Source organism: Melozone crissalis, unplaced genomic scaffold (genome assembly GCF_028551555.1).
Source record: "Melozone crissalis strain CALT ecotype California unplaced genomic scaffold, PUWL_Pcris_2 ptg000066l_1, whole genome shotgun sequence".
NCBI classification, from domain to species: Eukaryota; Metazoa; Chordata; class Aves; order Passeriformes; family Passerellidae; genus Melozone; species Melozone crissalis.
This window is the reverse complement of record NW_026535844.1, coordinates 2,109,993-2,135,671: the sequence shown is the minus strand read 5'-3', so window position 1 is coordinate 2,135,671 and position 25,679 is coordinate 2,109,993. Positions and strand designations below refer to the sequence as shown.

Here is a 25,679-nt window from a genome sequence, read left to right as displayed (position 1 = left end):
AGTCGGACCCAACAAAGCGATTAAAAGCGTGCCGAAAGGGAGAAACATAACCTACCCCAAAACCTTACCCACGGGAGTCAGCAAAGTCCCAACCAGTCAAGCGGAGACCTTTCAGAGGAGCCGCTTAACCGAGTCAGACTCAGACCCAATCCTTCGCATGTTAGAAGCTACCTTTGTATCCCTGAACGAATCTAACCCTAACCTAACCGAATCCTGCTGGCTTTGTTACGATGTCAAACCTCCCTTTTTCGAAGGAGTCGCTTTAAACACTCCCTTCAGTTACTCCAAAGCCGACGCCCCTCACCAGTGCAGATGGGATACCCCTCGCAAGGGAATCACCCTGAGTCAAGTCACAGGCCGAGGCAGATGCTTTGGCAATGCAACCCTAGCTAGGCGGAAAGGCAACGTCTACGCCAAAATTGTCAAGCCTAACAGGAAAAACAATAAGTGGGCAGTCCCATCCGCATCTGGGAGGTGGGTTTGCCAGCGATCCGGAGTGAATCCCTGTGTGTTCCTTCCCAAATTCAATGACTCTAACGACTTCTGTGTCCAAGTTCCGATTGTTCCTAGGGTCCTGTACCACTCAGATGAAGAAATGTGCCATCTTCTTGAGGGACCCAGCCGGATCCACAAAAGAGAAATATTGACAGGTTTCTAACAGTCACCTTCGGACCATGCCTGCTGAACAAGCTGGTCTCGTCCATTCAGACCCGCCTGGAACAGACCAACATTCGGTTCTTAGGCCGACGACAATTGCTGTGAATTCAACCGGAGAATTCAACCAGAGAATTCAACCAGGGAACACCGTCAGTCCTCCGAACTTGTCTGACAAAAGCTTACTCAGGACTCCCAAGACCCTTTTCCCTTGTCAAGTTACAACCTTATACCTCATTTAAGCACCTATGAGCATGACTACCTCATTCATTTGTGAAAAGGGGGGGGGAGATGTGGTAGACAGGGAAAGGCGCTGCGGAAGATCTCGCGATGTCACGGAAAGCCAGGACCCTCTGTTCCCCTTAGATAAGACCATCTGCTTCCCGTAGATAAGAAACTAACATAGGAATGTAACCCCCCTAACCGAATTCCAGTAACTTTCCATCCCCTACCCAGTAACTGTCCATCCCTTACTAACCATAGATGGTAAAGACAGACCCACGCTGATGTAGAGACCCCTTAGACTATAAAAACCCAAGAGAAGAGATAATAAACGCCTTTTGACCGTCCATCATATTGATGTCTGCGTGTGTCATTGGCCCGAGCGGCCCAGGAGAGTTTGGGCCGCCGTGCCGTTTCCTCAGAACCAGGTCGCCTGCCTTGCTCCAGAAGGCAACAGGGACCCACAAAATCCACTCGGGGATCTCCAAAATTCCCTCAGGATGCCCCAAATCTAGTCAGAAACTCCCCAAATCCTCCCAAACCCACTCAGAATGCCTCCAAATGCCCTCACAACCTCCAAACTACCCTCAGTACCCCACGTCCCCCGCAGGGCTCCCATATCCTCCTTAGGACCGTCGAAAATCTCCTCAGAATCCCCCCAGATTCCCTCATGAGTTCCCCATATCCCCTCAAGACCTCCCCAGATCTCCTCAGAACCCCACAAACCCCCTCAGGACACCTAATTCTCCCCGAGGACCCTCCACATCCCCTCATCACATCCCAAACCCCCTCACAGCCCCTCAGCCCCCTCACATCCCCCCAAACCCCCTCACGACCCCCCAAATACCCTCAGGATCCCCAGTTCTCCCTTTTACCCCCTCACATCCCGTCACAACCCCTCCAATCCCCTCAGGAGCCCCCAGACCTCCTTACGACCCCCAGTTCTCCCTCTCGATCTCCCCAAACGCCCTCAGAACACCCCACATCCCCTCAGGACCCCCAGTTCTCCCTCATTCCCTCCCAATCCTTTCAAACCCCTCCAAACCCCCCCTCATCCCCCCTCCCACCCTGCCCCGCTCCCGGTGCTCACCGCGGTCGCTGTCGCCCATCCCGCGCTGCCGGGGGGGGTCCCGGGGCTCCCTCGGCGCCCGCAAATTCCCGCCCCGCCCCCTCCCCCTCCCTCCCGCGGCCACAGCCCCGCTCCGCCGCCGCCGGGCCCCACGGGGACCACAATGCCCACAATGCACCGCGGATTCGCCGGAAGCAGCTGCCGACGCCGAAGCAACGGGAACTTCTGCCAGTACTTCTTGCCGGCCCGGCTTCTGATTGGTCCGCGCCGCCTTTGGGGCTTTTCGGCAGAGGTCTCGCGAGAGGAGCAGCGCGGCCCTGTTTGTTGAGGGCAACTCTGCGGGTTCCTCAGAGCGCTCCGCGTTCCCTCGTAAATCCAGCCGGGAACGGCGGAATTAATCCGCCTAGAAATGGTGGGATGGAACCAAAATCCCCTGGGGATGGAGCCTAAATCCCCTTCTACTGAGCCTAAATCCCCTGGGATTCAACCAAAACGGCCAAATCCAGGCGCTTTCCATGGACAGGGGCGGTACTGGAAAGGGCGGGCGGTGACGTCACCTCGCCCAACCCCTTTTCCGGCCCCTCCTGAGGGGGCTCCGCCTTTTCCCGGCGCCGACGCCGGGGCCTGTTCTCGGCCGGGACCGGAGCTGGTGCCGGGGCTCCTTCGGCAGCGGAGCGTCCCCAAGGTGTCCCCAGTGAGCATGGAGCCCCAAGAGGTGCGACGGTGGGGGAGGGGGCAGTGGGGAATGGCGAGCACACGCGAGCGACAGTGCGGGGTAGCAGAGGGGCCGGGGGGTGACAGAGGGACAGAGGGGACAGCAGAGCCCTCCAGGGAGGGGACAAAGGGGAGCCCGGGAGGGCACAGGGGTCATCGCAGGAGGCCGTAAGTGCCACTAGGTCCCTGACACTTCCTCTGTCCCCTCCCCAGCTGTCCCCGGCCCTGCTGCAGCCACAGTTCACCGTGGTGGCCATCCTGGGCGAGCTGGTGGCCACCCTGCCCAGCCTGCACGAGATGACTCTGCTCGTGTCTCCATTGCACCTGTACTGGGACCTGATGGACTTCACCAATGAGCTCCGCGACAGCCTGTGCACTGATGAGACCTGGAGGCACCACAATGTCACCTACGATGATGATGACCCTTTCACCTCTGATGATGATGACCCTCCCGCCTCCCTGAGCCAGGCCCTGGCCGCCTACAAGAGCACCCCATGGACCAGCAGGTTCGATGTGCAAATGGTGGCCTGGGAGTGGCAGCGGTCAGTGGCTGCACTCAAGGACAGCTGGGCCCAGCTGGCCAGGACGGCCACCAAGCTCCCCAACGCCCGCAGGGATTTGGCCACCAAGGCGGCCGACATGGTGGCCACCGCCACTGCCCGGGCCAGGAAGCTGCAGGCCAAGACTGCCCATTATTGGACAGCTCAGGAAAACATGGTGGAGCTGGGTCAGGCCCTGGGCAGGGAGGAGGGGGCCGAGGTGGTGGCCGGGCATGCAGCCCAGATGAGGAGAGAGGCCAGGGTGGCTGCCAGCGAGGCAACAAGGGCCACCATGGTGAGACAGCGGGTGGAGGCGGCCCTGGGGCTGCTGGAGCGCTTGGTGGCCGCGTGTGACGAAGCCACCGCGTTCCCCCGGGAGCTGCAGCGCAGGGTTGGGGACATTGAGGCCACCCTGAAGGGGACAAATGAGGCGTCACCTGATGTCCATGAGGACTTGGTGGCCAAGGTGGTTGAGGCCGAGCAGCTGTGGGAGGCCAACACCCGCCTGGCCAAGGGTCACCTGGAGGGGACACTTCATGACATCATGGAGTTCTATGACGGTTGTGGTCCTGTCATTGCCGCTGGGTGGCCAAGCAGTGCCAAAGAGCCATCGAGGACATCCCAAGGCTCCTTCGACCCCTGGAGTGTCCCCAGAGTGTCCCTAAGGTGGCCCCAGTGAGCATGGAACCACAAGAGGTGCGACGGGGAGGGGGTGGAGAGGGGGACTGAGGGCACACTGGGGTGGGAGAGGGGGCAATGGAGAATGGAGGGAACACGGGAATGTCGGGAGGGGATGGGGGTGACAAAGGGGACAGGAGTGAGTGGCAGGAAGGGGGGAGCTGATGGGGGGGGAGGAGACATAGGAGGAGGTGCCAGTGGGGGATGGGGATGATTCAGGGGGGAGGGTACATGGGGGCTTGCAGGAGGGTGGTAGAGGGGACAGCAGTTGGGCCAGGGGGGAGGAAGGGCTATGAGGGGTGGGGCAGGGGGTGGCAGAGGCACAAAGAGACTGACAAAGGGACAGGGGAGAAAGGGGACCCTGGGAGGGCACAGGGCCTGCCGCAGGAGGCCACACATGCCACTAGGTCCCTGACACCTCCCCTGTCCCCTTCCCAGCTGTCCCCGGCCCTGCTGCAGCCACAGGTCACTGTGGTGGCCACCCTGGGCGAGCTGCTGGCCACCCTGCCCTGGCGGGATGAGGAGATGCTGCCCGTGTCCCCAGGGTGCCTGTACTGGAAACTGGAGAAATTCACCGAGGAGCTCCAGTACACCCTGAACCGCATTGATGATGCCTGGTGGCGCCGCAGTGTCATCTCCGATGCTGATGAGCCTCTCACCTCCCTGAGCCACGCCCTGGCCGCCTACAAGTGCATGCCATGGACCACCTGGGATGATGTGACAATGGTGGCCAGCAAGTGGCAGTGGTCGGTGGATGAGCTTGAGCTGGGCCAAGCTGGCCAGGAAGGCCACCAAGCTCCGCAACATCTGCTGAAGCGGCTGACATGGTGGCCACCATGGTGAGACAGCGGGTGGAGGTGGCCCTGGGGCTGCTGGAGCGCTTGGTGGCCGCGTGTGACGAAGCCTCTGCGTTCCCCCAGGACCTGCAGTGCCTGCTCAGGGACATCGATGCCACCTTGGAGGGGACAAATGAGGCATCCCCTGATGCCCCCGAGGACTTGGTGGCCAAGGTGGCCGTGGCCGAGCAGCTGTGGGAGGCCAAGACGCACCTGGTCAAGGATCACCTGCTGGGGGCAGTTGATGACATCATCAAGGTCTATTTCACTGGTGGTCCTGCCTGCCCCAGTGCCTGTGAGGTGGCCGAGCAGTGCCAAAGAGCCATCGAGGACATCCCAAGGCTCCTTCGACCCCCAGAGTGTCCCCAGAGCATCCCCAGTGTGTCCCCAGTGAGCGTGGAGCCCCAAGAGGTGCGATGGGGTGGGGGGAGAGGGGGACAGAGGGGACACTGGGGGTGAGGGGCAGTGGGGAATGGGGGGAGATGGGGGATGTGGTGGGAGGGGACAGGGGGTCGCAAAGGGGATAGGAGGCAGTGGCAGGAAGGGTAGAGGTGACAGAGAGGGGGAGGGGAAATGGTGTGGGGGCAGGGGGGGATGGGGGTGACACACGGGGATGGGGACATGAGGGCTGGCAGAAGGGACAGCAGAGGGTGGCAGAGGCTACGAGTGTGGTGGCAGGGCCTGGCAGCAGGGACAGCAGGGAGGGTGGCAGGGGGTGGCTGAGGTGATGAGGGGGTGACAAAGGGACAGAGGGGACAGCAGAGCCCTCCAGGGAAGGGACAAATGGGATCCCAGGAGGGCACAGGGGCCACACAAGAGGCCACACGTGCCACCAGGTCCCTGACACCTCCCCTGTCCCCTCCTCAGCTGTCCCCTCCCCAGCTGCTGGAGGCTCTGGTGTCCGTGGTGGCCACTCTGGGCGATGTGACAGCCACCGTGACCGGGCCACACCGGGGCGTGCGGCGCTGTGCGCCCCCAAAGTTGCTGCATGCGGCCCTGAGGATCTTCACCTGGAGCCTCCGTAAGGCCCTGGAACACCCCGGTGTCACCTCCCTGGGCCAGGCCCTGGCCACCCTCGGGGCCACCCCTGGGGCCACCTGGGCCGATGTGAGAGCCGCGGGCAGCGCCTGGCGGGCGTTGGTGTCTGCGTGTGAGGAGAGATGGAAACAGCTGGTCAAGGAGATCACCAAGCTCTGTGATGCCTGCAAGGACGCGGCCCTCGCCTGGGCCAGGGACCACCAGGACAAGGTCACCCGCAGGGGGACAGCTGGGGACAACCTGGCAGCCACAGCCCAGCAGCTCATGGTGGCCCTGGACAGGGATGAGGCGGCCTCAGTGGGGGCCACACGTGATGCCCAGGTGGCAATGGCCACCAGGGAGGCCATGGGAGAGGCTGTGGTGGCCTCCAGGCGGGTGAGGGCGGCCATCAGGAGGAGACATTGGGCAGAGGTGGCCCTGGAGCCGCTGCAGCGCTTGGTGGATGCGTGTGACAGAGCCACTGAGTTTATCAGTTACATGGAGTGCCAGCTCAGGGACATTGAGGCTGCCCTGGAGGGGACAAAGGAGGGATCCCCCAATGTCCCTGAGGACTTGGTGGCGAAAGTGGCCAAGGCTGAGCAGCTGTTGTAGGCCAGCGCCCGCCTGTTCAAGCATCACCTTTTGGGGACACTTGGGGACATCCACGACCTCCTCTTGAGTCCCTGTAGTGGCCCCGGTGGCCTCAGTGGCCCCAGCAGCTGTGCAGTGGCTGAGCAGTGCCAAAAAGCCATCAAGGACATCCCAAGGCTGCTGTGGGGACAGTGCTGTCACCACTTCGATGTCATTGGTGCAGTGATGTCACTGGAGAGACTTGTGGACAGTCGAGTGCCACCAGCTCCTTGAGTGCCACAGCGCTGCGTGTCACCAAGAGCCCCTCGAGTGCCACCAGTTCCTCAAGTGCCACCAGCTTCTCGTGTCACCAAGAGCACCTCCAGTGCCACCAGCTCCTTATGTCACCACGAGCCTGCGGAGTGCCACCAGTTCCTCAAGTGCCACCAAGAGCCCCCCGAGTGTCACCAGGGCTGGCGCAGTCGCTGTGTGGGGGTCCCTGGTGTCACCGGGGTCTCTCTCTGTGTCACACGCCGTCCTTGAGCAACCCCTGGGACCCCCCTGAGCACCGGGACCCCCGAATTTCACCATCCTCATGCACCGGGACGCCCCCCTCAGGACCCCCCTTCAGGCATCAGGACCCTCGAGTTTCCCTCCCTCTCCTCGTGCACCAGCACCACCGGACCCCCCCCGAGGAACCGGGACCCTCCCCTGGTGCACCGGGAGCACCGGAGACCCCCCATCAATCAGTGCTGTCATCGTTCATTGGGACCCACCCTAAGGCACTGGGACCACCAGAAACCCCCCAAATCACCGAGCACCGAGACCCCCCCCTCGTGCACTGGGGCCGCTGGAGACTCCCCCGAATCACTGAGCACCCCCTGTGCACCAGCACCGGGACTGGACCCTCCTCGTGCCCTGATCCCCCCTCACCGAGCACCGGGACAGGGACCGGACCCCCCCTCGTGTACCGACCCCCCCGAGCACCGGGCCGGGACCCCCCTTTGTGCCCCCCCCCATCACGGGGGTTCTGCCCCCTCCCCTTTGAGCCCCCAGAGCCGCGGGACCCCCGGGAGCAGCACCGGGACTGGGGGGAGCCGGGAGTGGGACCAGGGGGCTCCGAGCGCTGGGGGGGCACAGGGGGGTCCCCAGCACTGGGGGGGGTCTCTTGGGGCTCAGTCCTGTCCCCCCCTCCCCCATTATCAGCCGGGACCCCCTGTGAGAAACACAGGTCAGAATTGAAATATTTATAAAAGTTCATTAAAGGTTAAAATTGTGGTGCTAATTGCCAAAAGCTCACCGTTAATTAAGCCATGTTCTTTACGTCCTGTTACATCAAAGAGGTTTTCATGCATATTCATTAGGGTTTATGAATATTCATAATATAATGTTAATCAAAATATATATTAGTATTATATAGAAAGAGTTATACAATAGGAATATTATATATTTGATAAAATATTTTACATTAATGTATTTTATACTAACAGAATTTATATTATACTTATGTATTATTAATGTATTGAGTAAAAATTTGCTCCTTTTTATATAAAATTATGCATATATTTTTCTATATTCTATATAAATTATTTTCAAACATTCCTGTGAGTTCAGATGTTCTTTTGTTTGGTTTTAACCCTTGACTTGCCTCCACGCTATCTTGTGCATTAAACCAATTTATTTTATTTCTCCTTGCAGTTAAATCGTGTCGTGTTTCCACTCTCTGGTGACGAGAGAAGAATTCATAAATTCTTCTTTTTTGCTGTTTTGCCACTGGGGTGGAACTGGGGACACTGGGACAGAAATGGGAGCACTGGGACAGGATGGGGACACTGGGATGGTGACATTGGTATGGGGACAATGGGGCGGTGGCACTGGGCTGGCACTGGGAGCACTGGGCTGGTGGCACTGGGACAGGACTGGGGACACTGGGCTGGCACTGGGTTGCTGATGCCAGCATTAATTAATTAATTAACCCCCCAAGCCCCAATTGTTTGCGAAGGCAAATCTCGTTTTGCATCCATCGCTCAGGGGAACCCTTCCCATCGTTCCTTTGATCTCTCGGTGCCGGTTCGATCTCCCCGCAGAGCCAGAGCCGATGTCCAAGGAATGGCGCCCGCCGGAAAGGGGCGGGGCGATGTGACGTCACAACGCCAGGCCCCGCCCCCCGCATGGCCACAGCCCGCTGGCGGCCCCGCTGGTGGCCAGGTGACACCGCGATGTCCCCTCACTCGCTGGGCCACCTGGCAGGACACGGCCACCGCGGGCAGAGCCAGCAGCAGGTGGCCATCCATGCCACCCCAGGGACACTGTGGGGACACGGGGACACCGCACAGGTGGCACCCGGGACACAGCAGTGCCACCCATCCAGTGCCACCTGTTCAATCCCAGTGGCACCAGTTCAATCCCAGTGTCCCTGTGCCACTGCCACCAGCCCTGTCCCCATGTCCCCAGTTCCATCCCAGTGCCAACAGTCCAGTGCCAGCAGTCCAGTGTCCCCAAGGGCTGCCCCACTGTCACACCCCAGTGTCCCCAGTTCAATCCCAGTGCCACCAGGTTCATCCCAGTGCCACCAGCCCAGTTCTATCCCAGTGCTCCCAGTGCCAGCCCAGTGCCACCACCCCACTGTCCCCATACCAATGTCACCATCCCAGTCTTCCCAGTCCCCTCTCATCGTCCCCAGCTCCAGCCCAGTGTCCTCAGTCCTGCTCCAGTGCCACCTGCCCAGTTCCATCCCTGTGCTCCCAGTGCCACCACCCCATTGTCCCCATACCAATGTCTCCATCCCATTGCCACCAGTTTCACCCCAGTGTCCCCCTTCCTGTCCCACTATCCCTGTCCATTTTCCTGCCAGGATCTTGATTTGAAATTGGTTTTTGTGGATTTTTTTTGGAGATCCAGTAGGGGTCTGGGCTTTGGGATTGGTTTGGATCCAGGATTTGTGACCTTTTAGGATTTGGGGTATCCAGCGGCATTTGGGATCTGGGAAGTTTTAGATCCAGGATTTGGGATTTGAGACCATTTGGGGTTATTCCTTGGGATCCAGTAGGATTTGGGATCGCTTGGGAGCCTCGGTGTCCCCAACAACCCCCCAGTGTCCCCAAGGGGTCTCTTTTTCTCCCCTTCCCAGGCTCCTCTTGGAACCCCGCCCCTTTCCCACGCCCCATTGGTTTCTCGCCAGGGCCCGCCCAGTTTCCTTTCCTTTTAGGCCCCGCCTCTTTTTCCGCCCCATTCCTTCTCCATCAAGCCACGCCTACTTTTGTTTAGCTCCAGGCCCCGCCCCTTTCCCACACCCCCATTCCTTGCCCGCTTTTTCCCCGCGCTCCCCTTTTTTCGCATCCCAGGCCACGCCCTCTCCACTCCCCATTGGCCGTCGCTTATGGGGCTCCGCCCCTTTTCTACTCTCCCATACCTCGCCTTTCCAATCCCCGCCCCCTCACCGCTCTGCCAGTCTCCATTGGCCGTCCTGCGGGGCCCCGCCTCCCCGTGGGCGTGACTACAAGCCCGACCGGCTTTGATTGACAGGCTCCGCTCAGCGGCGGCCCCACCAGGGCCCAATGCGGGCCGGGGGCTCGGGGGGCCGGGGAGGGGCTGGGGGCGTTTCGGGGGGGTTCAATCAATAGGGGGGGTGCCGGGGGGGTCCTGGTGAGTGCGGGGGGGTCCCATGGATTGGGAGTCCTGGTGAGTGGGAGGGCAGTGAGGGGTGGGGGGTGGGGGTCGGCTCCCATGGATGGTGGTGTCGGTGTCCTGGCGCACTGGGGGGAGCTCATGGATCGGGGGGGTCCCAGCGCTTTGGGGGAATCGGTGAAGGGGGGGAGCAGTGAATGGGGGGGCCCTGGTAAATTGGGGGGGGGTCCTTGATGATAACGGGGCTGAGGGCAGAGGCAGGGACTCAAGGCACCATTAGGCGAACAATAAATCGGTAACACAGTGCACACATCAACGTATAGATTATATTGTACCAGCAAGCAGCTGCAAGGGATTATCAGTCATCAGTATCAATATCAAGCACCATAGCAAAATACTTGTGATCAATAACAACAATTGCAAAAGCCAATACAGGAATTGCAAAAGCCAATTATTGTATTGTCATTTATAACCCGGCTCCACTGCAGCCACGGCGGAAAGCTGCCTCTGCTGAAGACACCGAGGGGGCTCATTCACCCCCTGACCTGCTACCATGTCCCTGCATGTCCCTGCGTGTCCCCAAAGTGTCCCTGCGTGTCCCTGAGCATCCCAAGTGACAGTACCCCAGGAATTCCCATCAGGATTTGAGACAACTTCAAAGAAAATTCCCAGAAAATTCCCTCCAGCCTCTGTGTCACCTCCTTGTGCCCTTCCCCCAGTGTCCCCAAGGCCACCACGATGTCCCCGAGCGCCCGGGCAGTGCTGGGGAAGCCCTGTCCCCTTGTCCCCCATGGCGTCACCTCCCTGTCCCGGGTGACAGCGGCCACCAACGTCCCCAGCGCTTGCGTCACCTCCTCCAGCTGCCCCAGCACATCCGCGGTGACCTCGTTGGTGTCTGCGGTGGCCTCGGCGCTGGCCCTGGTGGCCGCCACCCGCCGGACGCGGTCATGCAGGCGCAGGGCCATGTCCCGCTGGTGGCCCTGCTGGTGGCCAGGTGATGCTGCAATGTCCCCAGATCCCGCCAGGCCACCTTGCAGGACACAGCCACCATGGCCAGGGCCAGCAGCAGGTGACCATCCTCGGCCACCCCCAGGGACACTGCAGGGACATGGGGACACTGGACAGGTGGCACCATGGACACGGCAGTGCCACCAGCCCAGTGCCAGCTGTTCAATCCCCGTGTCCCTGTGCCACTGCCACCAGTCCTGTCCCAGTGTCCCCAGTTCCATCCCAGCGCCACCAGCCCAGTGCCACCAATTCCACCCCAGTGCCACCAGTTCTATCCCACTGTCACCACCCCAGTGTCCCTAAGGCTGTCCCACTGCCACCACCCCTGTCATCATTCCAGTGCCACCAATCTGGTGTCCCCAGCTTCATTCCAGTGTCAGCAACCCAACGCCCCAGTTCTGTCCCACTGTCACCAGTGTTTTGGGGGCTTTGGGGGATCCCAGGTGGAGTTTGGGGGCTCCCGGGGGAGTTTGGGGGAATCCCAGATAACTTTTGGAGGGTCCTGGGGGGTTTGGGGGGATCCTGGAAGGTTTGGAGCTCCCAGGTGAGGTTTTGGGGGTCCCAGGTGAGGTTTCCAGGGAATTGGGTAATCCCACTTGAGAATTCCCAAAGATTTGGGGTTTCCCAGGTGAGAACACGGGCCAGGGGTTCAGGCGGGCCAAGGGGCTCGGGCCTGGGAGCATTTTGGGGGCTTCAATCAATGGGGAGGGCCTGGGGGGTGCCGAGGGGGAGGCGTGGTGAGTGTGTGGGGGGCTCTCATGGATTTGATGCCTCAGGTTTTGGCTTTTCTGTTTTTCAGATTCTGTGCTGCTTTACTCTGTGGGTCTGGGCTACATATTAAGGAATGCTGAGATCTGTTCACAGAGCAGGGAGACAAAACAATTCCTGCTTTAGCTGTGAACCCAAGGACAAATAATCCAAACTTCAGGCCCGAGAGCATAAACAACGGGCACTGAAGAGAGAAAAACAAGAAGGATGGGACTTCATCATCTAAAGACATAATTGGACAATTAACTCCAATATGCAAATGGAGCAGAACTTATAAAAGTGACAGACCTCGTGACCGGCCGTCCATTTTGTGGCCATTTTGGTCCATCTTGGGCGTAGCCCTTGCTGGGCTCTTGTTCTGCCCAAGGTGTATCCACGGAGGCCTTTTAACAAATGCCTGCTTTATTGTGTAACCGTGTCTGGCCTCTGTTCTAGGTCAGCCTTGTGAAGGCCTCAGTTTGTGGCGAGCACGAAGGGAGCCGAGGCACCTGGGCAAGGCTGGAGCAGAGGCAGAGGAAGGTGCAGCTGCTGCCCCCAGCCCGCGGCACTGGCGGGGCCCAGGTGCGGGGCAGAGGGTGCGGTAGGCCGAGAAGCTCGGGAGGAGCGAGAGAGGCGTGAGCGGCTGCAGGGGCGCTGTGTTTATCGGGAGAGCGCGGTGGGAAGGGGCGTTTTGTGCTCGGGAGCGCAGCGGGTGCGGGCCTCGCTGTGCCCCGGGCCGGGGAGGGCGGGCGCTGTGAGCAGCGGAGTTGGATTGCGGGGCTGGGCTTGGCCTGGGGCCGGCAGTGCTGGCGCAGGGATCGTTCCCGCCCCGCCGCTCCGGAGCGCCGCGATCGGAATCTCGCTCTTTCTCTCTCTCGTTGGTTCTTTTAATTTCTACTCAGAGCTGTTAAAATTCCGTGTGTATATTCTGCTGCGAGTGCTGTCGTGGTAATATCCCGAGAGACAGTCCCCTGAGATTAGCACTGAGAAACTGGGGCACAGTGACCCACGCTGCAGCACTTGGAGGGGGCTGTGCCCCGTGGGATGGACTCAGCTCGGAGAAGTTCCTGGAGAAGTCTCCGGTGGGAGGGAGCCCAGGGTGCAGCAGGGGAACGACTCCTGTCCCTGAGCAGAGGGAGAAGCCCCGGGGCATGAACTGAGCCCGGCCCCATTCCCTGTCTGCGGCACTGCCGGGGTAGGAGGTGCAGCTGGAAGGAGGGAGGCGTGGGGGAAAGCTGCATTTAAGGCTCTTCACTTACTTCTCATTATCCTGCTCTGAGTTTTTGGAGTTTTCTGTCCGAAATCTCTCCCCTCCCCCACTCATCCATAGGGCTTTGGGGCGGTTTCCCATTTCTAGGGGAAATCAAAGCGATGCCCTGATGCTCCTAATTAGGGGTAGGAGAAGTCAGACTCCAAGACTCCCGGCTGAGCTGGAGCCACCGGAGCCGCAGTGCCAGAAAAGCCATGGCGGGAGGTGCGGAGAAGTTTGTTTGTGTTTTCAGCTCAATCCCCTCGGGCCCGGGCCCGTTCCAGGGCTGTTCCTCAGCTCCAGCTCTGCCCTCACGCAGCCCGGGGGGCCCTGAGAGCGCGGGGCGGGGCTGTGCCGTGTGCAGAGCCCGCCCCTGTCTGGGATTGGGCGATGGTGCCGTCAGTCGTGGTTGTGGCGCGCTGATTGGTGGGAGCGGGGCGGAGCAGGGCCCCGGTGGCGGGCTGAGGGCGGCCGTGGCTGGGCAGCGGCGCTATTGTCGGAGCGTGTGTGCGGTGCCGTGAGCGGCGGCAGCGGCCGGAGCGCGGTGAGGCGGCGGCGGAGCTCGGAGGCGGCCGCAGCGCAGGTGGGAGCCGCGCTGGGTTGTGCGGGGTCTCGGGGCTGGCTGCGGGCCTCGGGGGTGGCAGGGGTCTCAGGCGGGTTCGTTGTGCCGTGTCCGGCCCGTGTTGCCGCTGGCGTGAGGGCGCTGCGGGAGCGGCTGCCCGCGGTCTCCTTGCGGCCGCTGCCTCGGCAGGAGCCGCTGCCGGAGCAGCGCTGGCTCGGCCCGGTTGCTGTGGCTGGGACAGAGGGGGCTGCCCCGTGCCCGGGGCTGTGCGGGGAAATTGCCGTGGCCGGAGGTTTCTGTGCCCAGAGGAGGCAGAGGAGTCCTGTAAAAGTGACTTTATTGCTGAGCAGAGGGAGAGGCCGTGGGGCATTTGCCGTGCGCTTTCTGCAGTTGTTGTATTTCGCAGCCTCCTTTTTATCCTCATTTTCCCGGCCCATCTCCCTCTCCCTTTGCCCACTGGCTGAGGTCCTTGGAAGGTTCAGACCTCCCGATCCGCCAACTGCATGTCCTCGTTAATGTGCACCCCCACTTTTGTATAACAAGCGATATTCACGGCTCTGTTAAGTCTTTGTTCTTCCCGAAGTTCAGGAATTTAGCGGGACTTTTGGGAGCGGGAGTGCAGTTAATTAGTAACATTTATTGAAGCTGGTGGTTTCGCTCTTTACTTCCTTATCTACGAGTCCCTGGCCCCTCTCTCACCTGCTGAATGAACTGCACTCTCAAGGTGTGGAGCATGGTAAAAAGATGACAGTTGCTGTAGCACATCAGAGGGGAAACAGCATTCGTTTAACCTTTGATCTGCCACGGAGCCACAAATCCGTGTCCCATTCCCATCCTTTCCACGTTTGGGCTGGAGCATGAGGTGCTTTCTTACTTCCTTTGTTATCTGTTTCACCACTTTTCCTTTGTCATCTATTTGCCAACAGCAGTTTGTGTCATTTAATTTTCCACAAACTCCTCCTTTTTCTGCTAACAGATGATCTGACCCCATCCCATGGTTAGGTGTTGTGTTCCTCATTGCAGTGGATTGCCCAGCAGGAAGGTCAGGAGCTGGAGCTGTCTGGTTGGTTATTATTGCGAGCAGAGCTTGTAATCTAATGATGCCATTGAAATGAGAAATGGGTTCTGTGGCTCCTGATATGAATTGGTTCGGGTTCCCAGGGGCTGATCCATGGTGTTGTAGGATTTGTTCTGCTGGTCTTTCATCTTTTCCCCATTTTTGGCCGCTCTCTCCAGCCAGGGCTGCATCAATTGGCTGCTTTTCTCTAATTAAATCATCAAATCCTTGGATTCCCAACTGATTTCCCGGAATATTTGGTAGCAAAAAATCCTGGGTGCTCTAATATACCCTACAAACAGAGACAGTGACAGCACATGTCGGTGTGGGCAGAGGGATGATTCCCCCCATTTATTTATAGTGAAGTTTTCCCAACATTCTCCATTTGCTGTTTCCCTTTGCAGCTTCAACCGTTTCTGTTGCAGGGTCAGATATCCTCCCTCTGGGCTCTGCCTTGAGCTGTGCAAATTCTATCAGTGCCAGCAGGCAGAGCTTGGGGTGAGGGGCAGAGGGAATCAGCCCAGTTCCTGCCCCAGGCAAGAGACCCAGGTGCATTGTCCACACTTTGCCCAGCAGTGTTCATTTGCATTTCTAAAGCTCCTCTGCAGGCTGCCTGGAATGGAGCTTCTCTTCCAGGGCAGCCATCTGGTGAGTCACATGTGGCCCCCCCAGAATCTGCTGTTTTCAAAAAAGTATAAACTATTTATGAGTTCAGAGTGTTACGGTTAAAGCTCTTCAGTTTTGCAAAATGCAGCATAGGCAAACATGGAAACACCCAGACCAAAACTTGATTCTCACACTTCTGTCCCAAACCTACCTGACCATATAAAGTGGGAATATTATGAAAATTTTTCTCATATTGTAATTTTGTCACTGAAACTGCAGGGAAAACAAAAACTCTGCAAGAATCTCTTTAGTTTTAGAGAGTCAAGGCATTCCTTGGTTCTGGCCAGGATGTGCAACAGAAATAATTTCTTTCACAAATAGCCCAGCTGTGCAGAGAAAATCATTCCATGCCATGTGAGTTTTACTAGATTTTTCCTAAACTTTATGTAGAACCAATTTAAATCCACTGGTTTAATGTTCATTGCTTCCAAGTTGTGTAAGTTTTTAGTATTTGGTTTCCTGTTGGACCTGGATTCCTTCCCCTCTGATGTGATTTCGGTCTCCACACTCCTGGATTTCCTTCTCAGCCTTTTCCAGCCCAGGTGTCTCCAGCTCTGCCGGGGGCAGTGTCTGGGGTAGCTGTTGGTTGTGTTTGCTGCTGGGCAGTGTTGATGTTTTGTTGCTGGTCGTTATATCTGTGGGTGTCTTTTGGGCTATTCCCAGTCTGTTGGGATGTTAAACTCATCTCTGTTTAGTGGTGTAACAGGCCTTAAATAAAACCTTTAAAATTCCTTTCCCAAAGGCAAACCTTTGAGTAGAGAAACCTTTCTGAGCAGAGAAATAAGATTTGAAACAACCGAAATCGGTACATTTTGCAGCAGTGCAATGGCAGGCAGCCCAGAGTGTGGGTGTCCGTGAGCCCCAGAGTGGAATTGTGCCGTGGTGTTCCCCAGCAGCTGTGGCAGTGCAGGCCCAGCCAGCGCTGAAGCTGCAGCAGTGGCAGCAAGGCTTGGCCCCAGTGGCTGGAGATGGCAGAGGAGGGTGGCCAGGATTGCAGAGGATTCCAGCCGAGGATCTGTGGGCAGGCGCAGGGGCTTGGCCCGCTGTGGAGCCCTGGCTGCTGCTGCGTTGCCTTCAGGGCAGGCTCAGGGGCGGCCTCCCATCCTCCTGCTGCAGGCGGGAAGTGCAAATCTCCGGGGCTTCGGAGCCCTCGAGGCCAGGCTGAGGGGTCCCCCCGTGTTGAGCTGTGCTGGCGGCTGTTTGTGGCCTCAGGGACACTTGGCATGGGCCCCTTGGCCACCAGTGGTGCTGCTTTGCACTCCTTAGGCAGGAGCCGATGTCCTGGCTGGGTGTTGGCAGCAGCAAAGTGCCAGGGCAGGCTGTGTGCCAGCCCAGCTTCCTGTGGGAGAATGTGCCTTGATATCTGCTGCAGTGGTTGCTGAAGCAGTGAGAATTGCTTTTGCCCCCCTGTTAGGTGCCATGGTGTCAGCAGAAGATATTGAAGCCTTCCTGCTCAGGGCATTTCAGTGCCAGGCTCTCACAAGCACCCACAGCTGCGCGGGTTGAGCTGAGCATGGGGCGGTGACCTGCGCTGGGTCTGATTGCCCTTCCTTAATAACAGCCTGTCTTGTAGCTCTTTTCCCTTCTGCTGCCCTTGCAGAGCCATCCACACACACATTTTCTCCCTCAGGCCAGGGAATGTCCCATCAATCTGTCCCAGCCTGGGCCTGGAGCTCTGTCCCTTGAGTGCAGTCCTGGGTTCCTTGCCAGCCCCTCTCCAGGCTGTTCAAACAGGAGGCTGGGTTAAACCCTTGCCCTGTCCTCAGTTCTAAATCCTCCTGTGCCATTGAACAAGTTTCATACTGTAATAACCGAGCCCTGCTCATCCATTTAGAGGCTCTTTTGGTTGTCAGACCTTTAACTTGATGTCAGACTTGAACTATAGGATATCCTATGTAGGGTTAAACATTTTAGCACAAGAATTCCTTAGGCAAGACCCTGTTTAACATCCACCTGTAATTCAAATTCTTTTCCCCTGTCTGGAAGGCCCAGGCCAGCTGCCTCAGTTAATCTTCATTTTAGCACTTGAAAATTCTGTGTTTCGTCCTCCTGGCCATCCATCCAGTTTGTTAACTGGCAGGATAGGAGTGTTGTAGGGAGACATCCCTGGCTCCAAAAGCCCTGCCTTTAACAGGGACTCAATAGAGGGCTGTGAGCCCTTCCTTCCCTCTCTTGGAACAGGGTATTGCTTGTCCTGGTTGCTTTAAAGTAATTTGTAGAGGCTCCATATCTAATTTTCCCTCTTTCCCTGGGACTGCCCACACTTTGGGGTTCACATCAGCATGGGCCTTGTCACATTTTCGCACAAAGGTAGAACAGAACTGGCCTCTGTATCCCTTTTGCAGTATTAAAACCCAGCTCACAAATTCCTTCCTAGTTAATTACAAGCACAGGAGGAAGAAAAAGCAATTCATTTATTTCTGACATATCCCCCACAGCTTCCCCCACAGTTCTACCAATAGTGGTTGAACAAATCATACCTGGTCATCTTTCCCACTCATTCCCTTAAAAATTAAAACATTCCTTTACTATTTTCCCCCTAGGTCTAAGATTCAGAGTGGATTGAGAGGCCCCTGTGTCCATCAGGGAATGCCTCCTCTCAATGCAGACCCACCCTGAATGTTCTCAAGGGCTGCAGTGTGGAGGGTCCCTGGTGTGATGGGAGCTGTGACAGCCCAGCCAATCCATGTCCATCAAGGGGTGGACTTGCTGGTCCTGAGGGTGCTGCTGTCTGTGCTTGCAGTGTCCTTGTGCCCTGCAGCTGGAGCCCTGGTTCCTTGCCAGGGGCTGTTTGGGTGGGCTCTCCCCTGCCGAGGAGGGCAATGCCTCTGCCAGGTGCTTGTGGCCGAGCCCATGCCCTGGGTGCTGGGGCCCCCTTGGGCCCTGGGGTTGATCCCTCAGGGGCTGTAGGAACTGTGCCCTGGCCTGTGCCTTCAGCTTGGCCTTTTGCTGCTCCCTTCTTGCATTCACCTGCTGTGCCTTTGTGCCCAAGTGCTGCAGGTCCTTCTTGTGCCCCTCCTGCAGCCCCCTCAGTGCCTGTGGGTGCTTGTCTTGCTTTACAAGAGAGGTGTCTGCTCGGGAAGGCAGAAAAAGCCTCTCTTGGAATGGAGAATGGAAACCCCCTCCCTTTTCGTTTTTAGACTAGTGAAATGAAGGGGCTCTCAGGCAAAGATATGGGAGTAGGAATACCAGTTCTTTACTAGTGTGTATAATAAAGCAAAGAAACACCAACGGCTGCGGCACTGACAGCAAACAGAGCCCGGACCCAGTCCCGGCCTTTGGGCTGCGGCACTTTGCCCTTGGGTGCAGTTCCGGGCACGGCCGGCAGGGGCGCTGGTGGCTCCCGCGGGGCGGGGCAGCGCATCCTTCCCATGGGAACCTCTCTGAACGGAAATAGAGCAATCCCTTCATCTCACTCTTTCACATTTTTACCTTCTCTAGCCTTTCTCCCCTGTTTTGAGAAAGAATTTGGAGAGGGCTGCCTTTTAACTGAGCTCGTAGTGTTTCAATAAGGTGCTTCCTGTAGAGAGAGAGAGTTTCCCTGAACAGCCGGAGCTGTGGTTACCAAGGGGATGTAACTCAGAGCAGGACGGGGTCAGGGGAGGATATCCCGCCGAGGCTGGGTGGGAGTGTGGGCAGGGTCTGCTGCCGGAATCGGCAGAGGGGGATCTTCCCGTGGAGCCCGAGGCGGAGCGTGGGCAGCCCCCACATGGCTGATGGCGGCTGATGCGGCAGCTGCCGGCAGAGCAAAGGCAGGTGGGAGAGCCCGGCAGCAGCGGCGGTGCCCAGCGCAGGTGGCACGGGCAGGGCAGGCGGGGATGGGATGGCTGGGACCCCCCCTGGGTGCGGTGGGCGCGGTGACCTCGGAGCAGGCGGCAGGACAGAGCAACCCCCATCTTCCCCAGCATGGGTGGCAGAGCGGCTGCGGGCCAGGCAGTGGGAGCAGGGCACACAAATTGAGCGACAGCGCCGGGGCAGGTGGAGCTGCCCTGGGCAGTGAGGCCGCACCTGGGATGGAAACCGGGGCAGGCGGAGCTGAGGCGGGCAGCGAGCCGGGACCCGGGACAGGCGCCTGGGCCGCGAACGGAGGGGGCAAGACCTGCAGAGGATCCCACTCTCTTTCTGATTTTTCTTCTTGTTCCCTTCCATTTAATTTCCCCTTTTTCTTTTCTTGTCTTGTCTCGGTTGTTTGTGATACTATAAAGGCTTTTATTCTCCTAAAATCTCCTGTCTAACATATGGCATTCTCTTCTTTCTAGATTAAATGGGTTTTTTTTTTACAAATAAATCCGGAACCTAACAAAACTAAACTTCTGCTTAGATGCTTTAAATTGTCGATGGGCTAACTCACGACGTCCTAATGTTGTTTTTCTCTTCACCTTTTTATTTATCCTTTGGCAAATTAAGCATCTTTCAGTTACTTGCTTTGCTACTCCAAAAATCCCCGTGCATGCATAGTTCCTTAAAAACTGATCACGCAACACTTGAGTACCCCAGTGGGTTTTCTGATGCATGTCTTCTAATATTTTCCTAGAAGCACATTTTGTTAGCTAATTGTCTCCCATCAGGAAGTTTCCATTTCCCTGATTTATCTTGTTCACTTCCTATCTTGTTTAATTCTTTTTCCTTGGCTTCCCTAAACTTTGTAATTTCCAGTTTTTCCTCGTTTGGAGTTAGTATTAACTTACGTCTTTCAGCTCCATTTTCTGCTGCATCCTTAGCTTTGTGATGTGCCCCCAGTTTGCCCAGTTTGCCTCTCCTTTGGCCCGGGCCGGGTTCCCCCCGCCCGCAGCGGCTGGAGCAGCCGAGAGCCCCGCGCTGCCCATCCCGACCTGTCCCGGCTCCATCCCCGCTCCTGCGGGCTGCGAGGGCTGTGGGAACGGGGCGCCGAGGGTGTGGCTGCTGCTGGGGGAGGAGGAGGAGCAGGCAGGGAAGGGCAGGGATGAAGGGGGAGGAGGAGGTGGGGTTAGAGGGGAGGAGCAGGGGGAGGGGGAATGGAAGAAGAGGACCAGGAGGAAGAGGAGGGACAAAGGCGGATCGGGGCTCAGCTGAGGGAACCACACTGTCGATCCCTGCCTGAATTCGCAGCCCCCACCTCTGGGATCATCATCCCCCCATCGCGCTGGTGAGCGGGGAGGGGGAGCTGGGCCCGGATATCCCAGGGGGTCCTTGGGTTGGGTCTTTTGGGGGATGTTTGGAGAATGAAGAAGTCCAAGGCTGAGCGGAAAAGGCCCCTTGGGGAGACATCGGGGGGTGGCGTTGGCGGCTGCCGGCAGAGGCAGCCTGGAGGAGCAGAGCCCTGTGTCCCCCAGGAGCCCAAAGTGGGGAGCCCAGAGAGGGGGGAGCGCCGCCATTGGCGGGAGCCTCAAGAGCCTGGAGAGGGGCAGGGGGGACTCCTTGGAGCCACTGCAGCCCAGAGCAGAGAATGAGGGGAGAAGGGAGCCCGGGAGCCCAAACAGCCCCTGGATCCCGAAATGGGGAGAGCGAAGCTGGGGGAGCTTTTGGGATTGCTGGGACTGCCAGCAGCCTGGGGAGGGCGGGCACCGAGGAGAAGGGGGACCCTCAATCCAAGCGTGACCCCCAACAGCTGGGACAGGGGGGAGCTCCTGAACACCAGAGGGGAGGAACCAGGGACGGGGAACTCCTGGGAGGCTTTTTCAGGGCTTAATCTTGGTGTTTGGGAGGTTTTTCTGGAGCCCAGGTGGCCAGTGATTGTAGAGATGGACTTGGGCAGAGGGACCTTCAAAATGAGTGTGTATTGGGGAAGATGAAACAGGAAAACCTTATAAATATGATTGTCTGGTAGAAGATTTTGGGAATATAGAAAGAATAAGGAAGATTGAAATGAAAGCAAGCTCTGAGATACCTCAGTTAGTGAATAACTGGAAAACAATGGTGTGGCCCAACTGAAGGTAATCCCCTTTTGATGAAACAATTCCCTCTGCTTACAGACAGATCCAAGGGTCAGAGCAGACCCTACTAGCTCAGCAGAAGGGGTCCAAAGAGGAGTTTTTAGGGTGTGAAATGTAACACAGTATGGTGATGTAATGATTCTTACAGGCTGTATGTAAATGCTGTAGGATTTGCATCTGGTACCAGATTGGTTAGTGAGAAATAGAATATTCAACACAGAAGAAGATTTATTGTATTGTAACGGGACCCTTACTCTCTTACGCTTTTGCTCTCTTACTCTCTTACCCTCTCATCCTCTCTACCCCTCTCTTCTCTCGGGCCTGCTCCGAGCTGTGCCTGGCAGCTCCAAGCAGAGCCCTGCACCCAGGCCCTTTGCAATAAACCGCAAGTTCCACGACCTGTCTGCAGAGATCTCTCGTCTCCGCCTGTCCCGACCGTCCTACCCCCCGACACTCCTACAAATGTGCTCATCCCTTGTTTTCCCCAAACCAGGATTTCCCATTGCCAACCCCAGGGAGGCTGCGAGGAAGAGGAAGATGCCCCGGGACACTGAGGCAGGTGAGGAGGAAGTCAGTGCCCCTTTCCCCTCTGTGCTGCTCCATCTCCCAGCCCAGCACGGCCCTGGCTGCAGCTCAGCCCTGGGGGGATCTCCTTGCCCTTGCCTGTGGCACAGAGGCAAATCCCATCCTGTCCTTGTCCTTCCTCCCCCAGAGCAGGAGCTGAGCATGGAGAGCAGGGAGGACAAATGCCCGCGGCAGAACCTGGTGGAAGAGGCCGTTTTGAGCGGCTCCACGGCGCAGGAAGCCAACGGGGAGGAAAAGGCCCGGAGATGCCGCACGAGGAGGGGCTGCAAACGCAGCCGGCGGGGATCTGAGGGGGAAAGAGCCAGCCTGGGCCGGGAAGGCGGCCGGAGACGGAGCCAGAGCTCGGAGCTGGTGCTCCATGAGCAGCTCCGTGATGGGGAGAAGCCCCACACGTGCGTGGAGTGTGGGAAGAGCTTCAGGCGGAACTGCCACCTGATTGAACACCAGAGGATCCACACTGGGGAGAAGCCCTGTGAGTGTGGGGAGTGTGGGAAGAGTTTCAGCGTGAGCTCCCACCTGATCAGGCACCAGAGGATCCACACTGGGGAACGGCCCTACGAGTGTGGGGAGTGTGGGAAGAGCTTCAACCAGAGCTCCAGCCTGATCAGGCACCAGAGAACCCACACTGGAGAAAGGCCGTACAAGTGCTCCGAGTGTGGGATGTGCTTCAGCCAGAGTTCCAGCCTGATCACGCACCAGAGGACCCACACTGGGGAGAGGCCCTACAAGTGTTCCAAGTGTGGGAAGGGGTTTCAGAACAGCTCCCATCTCCTCCGGCACTATCGGATTCACAGAGAGGAGAGGCCCTTCCAATGCCCCGACTGCGGGAAGGGATTCAGGCAGATCTCCACCCTTGTCAAGCACCGGCTCATCCACACTGGGGAGAGGCCCTACGAGTGTGATAAATGCAGGAAGAGGTTTCTGACCAGCTCCCATCTTCTCCGGCACTATCGGATTCACACAGAGGAGAGGCCCTTCCGCTGCCCCGACTGCGGGAAGGGATTCAAGCGCAACTCCCACCTCATTAGACACCGGCGCATCCACACTGGGGAGAGGCCCTACGAGTGTCCCCAGTGTGGGAAGAGCTTCTCACAGAGCTCTAACTTGACCCAACACCAACAGAGGCACCACTAAGGGAAGCCCTGCGAGTGCCCCGAGTGCGGGCAGAGCTTCATGCGCTGCTCCAGCTCCATCCCCCACTGGAGGAGGCACTTTGGGCACAGCCCAGGTGAGCCACATTCCCTGTGATCCATGTTGAGAACACACCTGGCTGCTTCTACTTTTAATTTCACCTTAATTTTTTTCTATTCTCCATCTCTTTGCACTGCGAAAGCCAAGAGGAATAGATCTGTCACCTCCAAACCACTGAAATCCCAGTGAAAACAGCTCAATCTTACCCCAAAAAGAGCACAAACCCACCTCAAAAAACTCAATCCCATGCCAAACTCACTCGATTCCGCAGCCATCAGGCTGAGATGAAGTTGGGAAATGATTTAGAGTGGTGGGATGGTGATTGTGTGGGGCTGGGTGTGTGGGATGTATTTGACAGCAAATAAAACTCTGGGACTTACTGATTTCTCTCCCGTTCATGTTCAGTCTGTTGCAGTTCTGTTTGCAGAGTGCCGCCTTCTCAGCTCATTGTCTTGGTGTCCCCTTTTCTCTCCTGCCTCTCTTTGCCTGCTCTGTTTCTCTCTCAGTGTCTCCCTGGACCCAGGCACCACCAGAGACCCTGCCCTGATTTAATTGACCCAGGCACCACCAGAGACCCTCCCTATATTTAATTGCCTCAGGGACCACCCAATACCCTCCCCTGATTTATTGCCCCAGTGCCCACCAAAGACCCTCCCCTGATTTAATTGACCCCTCCCCTGATTTAATTGACCCCCCCCACCAAAGAGCCTCCCCTGATTTAACTGACCTTTCCCTCTTTTAATTCCCCTTCCCCTGATTTAATTGATCCCTGCCCTGATTTAGCTGTCTCCTTCCCTGATTTAATTGACCCCTGCCCTGATATAGATGACCCCTCTGTCCCCACAGACCCTCCCCTGATTATTTATTATTTTATTTCCCAATTATTATTTTAATTCCCAGTCCCAGGAGCTGAAGTCCTGAAGGCTGGCAGGGAAATGTCTCTGTAGGATTTTGCTCCATTTCCCTTCAAGGGCAGGAACATCTTTTCCTGGCTGGGAGCTGGAATTGCAGACTTTTGGAATGTGTGCAGGGCAACACGGTCTGGCATCAAACATGGACTAGGATCAGATAGGGGTTGGGATCAAATATGGACTAGGATCAAACAGGGACTGGGATCAAATATGGACTGGGATCAAATAGGGGTCGGGATCAAATATGGATTAGGATCAAACAGGGACTGGGATCAACTATTGATTGGAATACTACAGTGTGGGATAAACTGGACTGAGCTTATATGGACTGAGATCAAATACGGGCTGGGATCAAATATTAATTGGGATAAAAATGGACTGGGATCAAATATGGACTAAAATCAACTATGGAGTTGGATAAACTGGACTGGGATCAAATCAGGACTGGGATCAACTTTGGACTGGATCAAATATGACAGATTTTATGGACTGGGATCAAATATGGACTAGGATAAGCTATGGACAGGGATTAAATATGGACTGGGATCAAATATGGATTGGGATCAAATGGACTGGGTTCTTACAGACTGGGATGAACTGGACTGAGATTATATAGATGTGGTGGTTTGAGAGGAAGTTAGTTTTCTGGGATATGAAGTGGTCAGGCCAGTAGGTGCTCACATTTGAATACTGGCACCTGGTTTGGCCACTGGGGACACTGGATACGCCTCTGAGAACTCAGGGGTTAAAACGCAGAGCACTCCCGGGGGAAGCTCTCTTGGGTTCCAGCGAGGGAAGCAGGTCGGGCCTCCCCTGCCCAGCTCCTGACTGGTTTGGGGCTGGGTGAGGTAGGCCTGGCCCGAGGATGGAAGGGTGGAAGAGCCCCGAGAGGCATCGGGCAGCCACACCTCCCCCCCAGGAGACAGAGAGAGACAGAGAGCGCCTGTGCCACCGTGAAATTTGATATCCTGTGCTGGCAGCACAGCCCGGCTGGCGGAGAAGGGCAGGGGGATGCAGCGAGAAGGGGTCCGGCCACTGTGGGAGCTCTGGATGGGCAGAGCCCGAGCTTTTAACCCTTTTTCGGACAAGGAAAACTTTGCAGAACATTAACCTTTCCTAGAAGAGAGATAAGAGATGAAATGGAGGAAGGAAATGTGCAAGTGTGAAGGTCTGGGCAAGTGAAAGATGTTGGGAGAGTAGAGAAGAATGTTAGGTGGGAAGAGATGATGGAGTGGCCTTAGCTGGACTTTTCCTGTATGGCCATGGACAGAACCATGTTTCCTGTGACACAGAGACTGCATCCAGGGGGAGGCAATGGCTCAGAGCCAAGAGGGTTCAGTGTTGGTACCCCTTGGCCCCAGGGGGTGAAATTTGGGAGGCACAGGTGTCCCAAAGGTGAGACTGTGCCCTTTTTGGAACGGGACAAAGCATCCTTAAAAGGACAACCCTAGAAGCAGCTCTGGTCCATGTGCAGTGGTGAGAGCACTGGACATGGAAGGAAGAGGTCACGATGTTCTCTGGGTGGTGCCACGTGTGACATGGAAACACACAAGGTTTCAATGGTGTTTCCTGGGGAAGCCTATGGCACAAGAAGGACTCCTCTCTCCTTGATGAACTGAGAATTGATTACCTAAAGGGTGGTGATGGACCGAGAGTTGGTGATTTGGGGGATAGATGTATTGGAAATTTGATGGCAGGGGGGGAGGAAATGTTTTTGGAAAGTTTTCATTTTCTCTGTGTGTTTCTTGTTACTTAGAGTTGTAGTTTAGTTAATAAAGGTTTCTTTATTTCTAAGTGGGGGCCTGCTTTGCTTATTCCTGGTTACATCTCACAGCAGACACCAGGGAGCATATATTTTCATGGGG

At 57.0% G+C, this 25,679-nt stretch overlaps 1 pseudogene; it reads left to right on the top strand.

The window, feature by feature from the left end:
* Positions 1-25,679, top strand: part of LOC128945551 (uncharacterized) — a 1,882,792-nt pseudogene that overhangs the window by 348,045 nt on the left and 1,509,068 nt on the right.